This window comes from Cygnus atratus, chromosome 8 (assembly GCF_013377495.2).
Source record: "Cygnus atratus isolate AKBS03 ecotype Queensland, Australia chromosome 8, CAtr_DNAZoo_HiC_assembly, whole genome shotgun sequence".
Taxonomy (NCBI): domain Eukaryota; kingdom Metazoa; phylum Chordata; class Aves; order Anseriformes; family Anatidae; genus Cygnus; species Cygnus atratus.
The window spans coordinates 28,483,018-28,492,876 of NC_066369.1; positions in this window are offsets into that span (position 1 = coordinate 28,483,018).

The window sequence follows — 9,859 nt, forward strand, 5'->3', positions numbered from 1 at the left end:
CCATCCTACTCCGGGCAGAGGCAGGCAGGAGCATCCCCTCTGAAGCACAATAGGGACCAAGTTCCTCGGTCTGATACAAACCCTGACGGCAGGAGGATGCTCAGGATCTATTTCACGCCTAGACATCTCGAGGGCATCTTAGTCTTATTTTGCTACCCGTGCTGTCTTCATGCTAAACAGCTAAAATAACAACAAAATATTCCGTTGTTTTAAATTTGGAAATGAAAGAAAAAGGAGAGTGGGAGATACCTGCCAGAGCAAAACCGTGGGGCAGGCTGTCATACTCTTAGTCTCGCTTGATTATGATGACAAATAGCAGAGGAACCTTCCTGTTCACCCAAAGATCAGCTACTATCGTTTTCAAGTTTCCATAGCAATGTGATAGTCCAGTATAAGCAGAGCTCAGGGGAGGATGAAGAAACAATACAATTCAATTATCTCCATCATTTCAAACGGCTGATTGGGGTGGGGGGGAACCTTAAGAAGCCATCCCACTTTCAAAAGAAGAAAAATAATCTCTTTATCTTTGTTTTTTTAATTCTGTCAAAGATGGGCTAAATTAGGGAGTGACAACTTGCAAAGCAGGAACATATTCTCTTCTTAAATCAGGTCTGGAAATGCCGTGAGATGAACTCTGATAACGTAGCCTGCAAGCCCTGGGAGCCAAAGCTGTGCAAAATTGTTTAATATGGTCAAATCCTTTAATCCTCATATCTGCTGATGCAGAAAACAGAATATTTCTGCCATTTATTACCAGAAACATTATTTTCAAACTCCATAAATGTTGCCTGAAGATCTTATGCAGTGCAGACAGCAGAGGCCTGCATTTCCTTAGCTGGACACGTTTGATTCTAATTTATATAGGCAAAAAGCAATAAAGGCAAATGAACAACCGCTGATTTTTCTTCATCTTCTTCAATGATCATTTCAGGAACAACTCTATGCCTTTTCATCTTATTCTCTACTATCTGTAAAGTTCAGGAACTTGAATGCCCTGAAAAACTTAGAAATTGATCAGACGTAATGAAAAAGGATCTCTCTCTCTCTCTTTCTCTCTCTCTCCCCCCTAACGCAGGAAAATAAAATATCGTTAACTCTGCAGGGCAGTGTACTGAAAATTGATCAATCCCTCTCTTTTCACACCATCCCATAACACAAGAGCAAAGGGGTCATTCAATAATTGCCAGTAAATTTGGACGGAATAAAAGGAAATACTTGCTCACAGAGCCTGCCTGAAGAATTTCCCATCACAGAAGGCCATCAAGTCAAATGCTCTAGCTAGATCTAAAAAGGCAAGAGGATTTTTTGAGCAATGATTTTTGTGCCACGCGGGCAGGATAGAGGACACAGCACCCAAGGGACATGAGAGAGCAGTAAGGTAATGAATGATGATTACATTTCATGCTTCGGAGCGTGGAACGCCACGAGGCGGGAAGGATTCACACCCCCTCACTGCACGTGGTGGCAAGACGCCTTCGCTGATGCTCAGGTGTGGCCTGCTCACACACCAGCACTGGGCTTCACAAAGAAAACACGGCCTGTTCCTAGAAATAACTATTTTCAAGAATGGCCTGCTGTTAACCAGGGATCCTTCCAGCACAGTCCCATTTTCCAAACAAAGCCATGTCAGGCACTCTTTGGGGCTCAGTGCCCTGTACGAGGCTTGGGGGGATGCAGAAGGCCTGTCTCCAGGAGCCACCCCCGCCGCCTGCCCCAGAGGCACATCCTGCGGCCCTGACACCTTCAAATCCTCTCCCAGCACAGGGTTCGGGTCCTAAAAGGGTGGGCACAGGCCTGGAGCCCGTCCCTGTGGGCAGCTGAAGGGCCCAGGAGGCAACCCCATGGCTCCTGGCCCAACCCGCGGGGCAACCTGCCACACCGGCGGGCACGTCTCCGCACCTTCCGCAGAGATAAAGCTGCCAGCGATAAAGCGGGGTTTAATCCATCCTCAAATAGCACAGGAGTTTTACGCCTTTGAAAAATCCTCTCGCTGCCATCACTACTGGAAGGCACCGAGTCCCTTCATCACAGATGTTTGGGGTGATTCTTGCAGGTGATCAAACAAAATCCTACAAAATAACTGTTTATTTGCTGTCAGCCGGTTCCATATCAGGAGCAGCCTGGCCTATTAAACACGCCAGTCAGCGGCGTTTGCTTCAGAGACCAGAGCTGAGATATCAGCGCGCAGGAAGGAGTACATAATTTGTCCAGATGCAGCGAGGAACCGAATGACTAATTCATGAAAGTGCGATTGATTTTGATGAATCAATGCATTACAGCATCTCGGGGAGGAGGGGGAGGCACTGGGCATTTTACAGGCTCAACTACAGGATCCCACTTTGATCTCACAAACAAAGACAACCTTCTTCTGTATCAGCAAAGCAATCCCCCATTTTTTTTTTGGCCGAAAAGTGGCTTCACTCTTTTGCCAGACAAACATCCCCTGTCTGTGTGTTTTGCAAGGTCCAGATGCTGCAAATTCAACTCTCATTGGTAACCTTGTTCAAGTCAATTAGGACATCCGGTTTTTAAGAATTTCTTTAGTGACTGATTCAGAATCTGTCCCCACTGGCACCAAAACCAGTTTCGATGGGAAAAAAAGTACCTACAAATCAGGAAATGTTAGCTGTTAACATATCTGGTCCTTAAATTGTCAGGTTTTAAAACAACTGGTTTCAGAAGGAAGTATCTGAAAAGGAGAAATATATGTTTATATTTTAAGGGAAAAGTCCTATTTTCTACAGCACAAAAAGATAAATAAGAAATGCCCCCATTCAAGTAAAAAGGAAGAAGAAAATCTTTGCTGCCCCTGTACTTCTATTACAGATAAGAGGGAAACCAAATACATTTATTAGCTCCCCGTTTCAATCTCTCATTGTCCATCAAATCTCCTAATATGCACTTCCTATTTGTTCTCTCTCTTTTTGCAGATCATGAGTAAAACTCACACACCGCCTGGTTAAAGCTAATTCAAAATCCTCTCTCTGCTGGGATGCAAATACCTTTCTGTGCATGTTAGGATGTGGAAAGTTTATGGTGGGTGACTGACTCCAAGGCCGATTTAACACTTGCCATCAGACAGAAATGCACATTCACAAACACACTGGGAGTAGAAAATTGCTGCCTGATTTCAAATCCCCAGGCATCAGCCTGCAAGGATAACTATTTATGTTTTTCTTCATCATATTGATATACAAAGTAGTAGTAAACAAACTCGGATACTCTGCCCTGTATTTTCCGTTGTACCAACCGTATGGGAAATCATTAGCTGTGACCTTTTGAAGGAAAGGACAGAAAGAGAGGCAGATTTATCAAAAAAGGTATTTTGCTCTAAGCTCTAGCTCTTTAGGCCTCTGAATAGATTTTCATGACCCAACAAGGCTTTCAAACACTTAAAAAATGCTCACCCCTACTGAAGGTGAGAGGAAGAGTTTATGCGGGCTTGGTGAGCGTCTTCTCCTCTCGTCAAAGACAATGAGGTCAAGGAGGAAAATCAATCTCAGCTCTAAAGCATAATCATCATTTCCACTACGAAAGATGGCTGAGCACCGAGTGCACGTATTTCAAAACCTGCCCTTTGCTATCTCCTGATTATTTAACGCGGAGATTTGAAGGGAATCAGAAGTCGTCACAGAAAACCTGCATGCAATAAGAAAAAATAATTATTTTCGTCTTCCTCGGCACACCAAACCCTCTCATAAGGCTCAGGGACATACCTGGGTCAGAAACAGAATCGGCAAAGTCTTGTTTCTGAAGAAGAGCGCTTCGGGAGAGGCTCAGAAATGAGCACCTCGTGTGTAACTCCAGCCCTTCCAGGGTCATCCTTTATTTCTTTTTTAATAAAATACACATTACCAAGATTAAAAGCGTTCCTCGGGCTCCAAAACACATCGGTCACCCTGAGGAAGCGTTCTGAATCATGCTGAAAATGAAACTTGAAATGAAATGCCTAGATCGTCTGTCCCTCTCCCAGCCGCGCTCGTGAGACCGATGATTTCGGGGCTGCCTTCCATCCTCCCACCCCTGGTGGCAAGGACCACAGGGACTGCCCAAAGCCAACCATGGAGGCCCAGCCTCTGTGGGAAGCATCTGGCGAGCACGGCAGCTCTCCAAGAGGTACAACTTCAGCCCCCGTTGCTCTTCTTTCTCCCACTTCCCTCACCGAGCTGTTGCGCGTCTCCTCCGTCGGCACGCCGGCAGCGTGCAGTCCTTGAGGACGCGCCGAGCGCCGGGAGCTCTCTGGTGATGCAGGTTGACACTTGACCTTTACAATTATCACACATACTGCGAGCTGACAGGCAACTGTTGGCTGCAGTCGCTGATTTGCCAAGCAAGATGTCCAGAAGATTGAAGCATATTTTTATCTAATTAAAGGATGTCAAAAATCCGTGCATACACCACCTGAAACCGGAGCTGACAAATAAGGTTGTACATTACCGAACCCCTCCGTGACAGGTGGATGCAACCATAAAGAAGTACTGAATGCGGGACTGAAATTCAGTCCATATGCTGAGCCAGGAGACGGGGATTGCTCTTCCAGCCCTGCATGAACGCCCCAGCTCTGGGATAAATGACAGCCAGGTGCCTGCGTGCAGCTCCTCGGCACAACCGCATCCATGGGGAGTGGACGGAGCAAGGAGGACAATGGAAGAGACAAGACGTAGAGGAAGACCCAGTGGGAAGAAGGGAGATATTGAACCATTTTCCTAGAAAATGAAGAACACAATCGGCCAGAGCAGATTAGCTCATGACTGACCACCATCAATAGCCTCAGCCTGAGCAGAACCGTGCGGCGGTGACAGTGTGACCCGCCAGAGCTACCAGCTGCATCCATGCCTGCAGTCAATGATCTAGGATAAACCCAGCTCCCCTCTCTGCCCCAGACCAACGTGTGTTGCTTCCTCTCCTGTATCTCTACACTCTGTCCCTCGGCTTCCCTGCGTGTTTGTCCCTGCAATGACAGGAATTAGGCAGGCACCCCTCCGTGCGAAGAGCAGAACGAGCACCGAGTGACAGACAAGATGCACAAACATAACTCATTGCTGTGAAAGCAATTAATGGCACTCCGAAACATTTTTCTCAGTGAGAGGCATTCAAATTCAGCCAATCTGTCACAATCCTCAGTTTGTCATTGTCATTTTTACCATTGTCACGTTATTTGATGCTATTAAGCAGACAAGAGCAAGTTGTATGAACAACTGAAATAAGCGCAAGTTTATAAAATAAATTACCTCACCAATTTGTATACAGAGATATTAAGCAAAAAGCAAAATGATGTCAAGGTTGAAAGAATTAGGAATTGAATTTTAACCAGCCCCCATGTTTATGGCTGATTTCCTGATGAATATTTTATTTTTAATAACCTTCCTATCACATTCACTAAAAGGTCTCACCAAGGATGGATCAGTAAACAAATCTGAGGGGGAAAGAAGGCTGCTCTGAAACATGAAACACTTTCAAAGCTCCAGCTCCCCTGGGAGCATTAGTCGAAAGGAACAAAGACAACTCTTAGCATGAAAAGGGAAGACACGCTATGACTAAATAAAACGGTGATATTTGATAGGTACAAATTGGATATATTTCCTTCTTCATTCCTGCTGCTTAAAACTGCCGAGCCCGTATGCAGATTTGCAGGAATAAGCATCTCTCGCTCAATGGGCAGGGGAGGCCTGGGATTGGCTCTGAAATCAAAACCTTTCCACCCGTTCTTCACACTTAAATTGTACCGGAGGGCTGGGGACATCCGATGCGAGCGCATCCCATCTGACAATGAAGCCAGTTCCCAGTGTCATGGGGTGCGATGCTCCGGTGCCATCAGGAAGTCTCTCCACACACATTCATTTCATCAAAAGATAATCTCCATTTTCACCTTCAAAAAGGGTAGGTAATTATAAATGCATTCTTTTTCCTCAAATATTTTAAGCAAGTAATTGTTGCCCATGGGAGAGAGTTTAATTATTTCTGATGAACAGCTAAGACACCGAATCAGGAGAACATGACAGGAAGAGTGTGGAAAACGTGTTCCAGTGCTTAATTGTGTGGCTATCTTGCCTTTTCATCCTGAAAAACCAGGCATTGATTTTTTTTCTCCCCTCCCAATTGATTTCACACAATCTTCAGTTTAGTAACACCAAGCGTATCCAACTGCAACAGGATCACAACTCCCTGGGCCGGGACACCTGGGATTTCCCCCCATGGACAGGCAAAATGGCATGCAGGTCCCCTGGTAATTCGGCAGCGGGGTTGAGCACAGGAGCCACTTCTCATCCCAGGGCACACGTCGCTGCCCTGAAAGGCACCAACCAATGCAAAGCAAAACACCAGCACCTACGAACATTACTAAACAGAAATGCAAGTGCACAGCCAGGCATTGCTTTTTAAAAAAGACACACATTATTAATCCTCATCAGTATTTCCTTCGGTTTCCGGCTCAGCAGCACGCACGTACAAAATGGAGCATTATTTAAGGACAACGCTTCCTTCCTGTTCTTATCAGGGGAATGTTTTGCATCAGTTGATCGGGGAGGTGATTCGTGTGCAACCAGGAGTACCCTCCCGCACCTCCCGGATGCAGCAGCCTTATCGGACCCTGTACACACAGCCTGGCCGTATCAGGGCTGGTTCGGCGTTTCCACATGAGTGACATCTACACAGAGGGTTGCGTGTATATAAACGGCAGGGCAAACACAGCATATGTGCACGGGTACGTGATACTAGATTATGGTAAGTGAATGCAGTAGCAGGAGAAAAGATCAAGCACGAGATAGGGAAAATGCATCTCAGCACGCTCCCCTGCCAAGCAGTTACACAGCCACACACGGGGAAACGGCACGTGCAGGGACAGCCCGTGGCGTGGGCACAGGGGGCACAACAGAGGTGCAGGACTGCACAAACACACACACACACACAAATACACACACACAGACCCCACACTACATGCCAGGCATGGCCAAGCTGCTGCTGGCCCCAAGGAATCCTTCCCATCACCGTCCCGCTCCTCGCAGCCTCCCTCCTCCCCGCACCTCTCCTTCGGGACGCAGCCCAGGGAATGGAGCCAGGCTAAAACTACTAAGAAAACTGTTTTAAGAGGAAAAAGTTAATTGTAACCCTAAATTTTCCCTGGCACAGTTCACCCTCCTGCTAGCAGCGACATGGTGGTGGTGGAGTGGAAGCTGGAGCCATTGCAAGGGGACCACCACCAGCAGGGGCAGCTCTACCTCACACGGGCACAAACTTTTCCCATAACTTTGGCACAAGTTCGACATTTGCCTTTTTATGGGAAATCACCCAGGACATGGTGGAGACGAGCACAGACAAACAGCAAATGAAACCAGCAAAGTACGCTTGTGACAAGTCTGGGTCAGTGAGAAATGCCTCAAATTGCTTGGAAATGACTGCGAGCTACAGGTCCTGGCTCCAAAAAGCCACTCACACTCAGAAAAACCCCAGTTCTCCAAGGGGGGAACATGAGCACTGCCAGGAGACTTAAGGAGCCATTTGCACATCATAAATTACATCAAGTGAACAATTCACCAGCACTTACAGACCAAAGAAGACCCGTGGTGTCTGCCAAATACATGGAAATAATAAATCCATTCTCAAAACCAGGACTGAGCTGCATGTGTCAGACCAGAAACAGCAAGGATAGCTCATACCTGAATTTGAATAACTTATCCTCAAAGAAAATACAGCTAACCTTAATTAATCATAGCAGCTCAAAGAACAACTAAGTATCTTCCGAGCGAAAATCCAGGTTGAATTTGTTCAGTCTTCACCCCTGTGGTCACAAAACCTACAGCGGGATCCCTTCTTGTTGGCCTGTTCATGTCCCTATCAAAGATGATAGCTGAATTGCAAGCTTGCTCGCTGCTCAACAGATTACTGCACTTAATGAAGTATCCGGATAAACACTTGCAACCTGCTGATGAGAAGAGCTGGGAAGTACAAAGCAGGGAGCGCGCTGGCTGTTGTTTCTCCATCCTCCGAAAGCAGCGTGTTCATTAGCACCTGGCCCCTCCGCAGAGAACAAGGGGAGCTCACTCCCTTCTCTCTCTCTGGCCATCTGCAACTAAAAATAATGTTTTCTGGGCTTTGATGGGCACTCTGAGCTAACAATAGCCCAGAACTGTCAGTTCATTTTATCCCTGCCCACTCCCCCTCCAAAAAAATTTGTTATCAAGCCTGCCTCTACACAAGCCTAACTTAATGAGCACCTGTTTCACAGAAAACCCTGCACCCTCTGCAATCATACAAAGAGGTTTTGCAACCTGATTAAAAGAACCCCCAAATATTACTGTTAAGCTGCATTTGATTTTTTTTCCCTGTCTTTTTTTCTTTCCATATTCCCAACTCCTCTAGACATCGCATCCCACCACTAGCCAGTGCAGAAGCACCAAACAAAGTGCAGATCATGGGAATAAATCCTCTGTGTCTTTGTTTTTTCTCCTCACTAGAGCTGGAAACTGCATGTGTTAAGCATCAAGCTTTGTGACTCTTCCTCTTCCTTTTCACTCCTTTTGTCATCTGTATAACTTATCTTCTGATTTGCATTTTCTGTAGCTTTACGCCATAACAAACCCAGCCTAAAACTATTTGTTGCTTGGCTTTAGAGAAATGCAGAGTACAGGTAAATGACCACCACACCCTCCTGTCCATCCGCCTGCCAATATAAGACCATTTTTCACAATGCGTATTTAATACTTCCTCCCATCTCACCACCCAATGTCCTAAGCGATTAGATTCACACTGTCATATCCTCTGTGCTGCAACAAACTGCTGCCAAATGCAACTCAAATTCATATTTATTTTTCATATTGGCACACTTCATTGCAAACACGTCTAATTTGTTTCCTTCTATTGCCCTCTAGGTCTATTATTTCAGTACCAGCTGTACATTCACAACTAGCCCTGTGTATCTCTCCAAATATCTGCATTGCTGTGTTTAAGGTGAAGGCATTTTGTTACCTTTTTGCCCACGTTCCTTATTTCTGTTCCTTTTTATCTGCAAATCTTCTCAAACAGAGATCATTAATTTGCAGCTTACTCCCTCTCCCAGCTCATTAATGAAGAGGTTAAATAAAACCGGACCTGAAACCTTTCCCAGAAAACCCCATTAGATACCTCTCCTGAATGCGATACTTGGCTATCCATCATTCGGCTTCTGGTGCGCAGTCTCTTGGCCATGTTTCACATTGCAAGCCTCACTAAACTAATTTGTCAAGTGGATTTCTTGAAATACAATATCAAGTGCTTTGGAAAAATCCAAATTTATGACATTAATTGCATTACCTGCTGCCAAAATGGGCGTGATTCTGTTTAAAACCGCAGAACACTTTTTTAGTGGGATTTATTCCCTATAAACTTGTGTTCTTTTAGCGCTTTCTTTCATTAGCTTTCTAACATTAGTGATTTTAGCTCCATTTATTTTACTAATGATAAAAGTTATTTTTCAAATCGAACTGCCAGAATCACTTTACATACTGTTCTCAAACTGATAGTCTATTAGTTTTTCACCAGGTAACCCACAATTTCTCCAATTTTATCAGCTCCACTTTACTATAATTTCCCCATTTTGTTTACACGGTGACTACTAATTAAATCCCTGCAGGTGAAATTCATTCCTCTACAGAAGGCCAATGCAAGTGTGTCTGTCTTTAAAGTCTTATTTCAAATGGGGGAAAAAGGCTTCTTTTTACATTCAAGAACAAAAAAAAATGAGAAATAAAAGAGCAAGCACAGTCAGTTGAGCGTTTCGGGCTGCAGCAGGCACACGTCCTCCCGTTTTCTTACACCCTTCAGTCGAACCCCCCCCACTAAGAGCCACCTTAGCCATATTGTCACACTTTTAGCACCCCCGTAG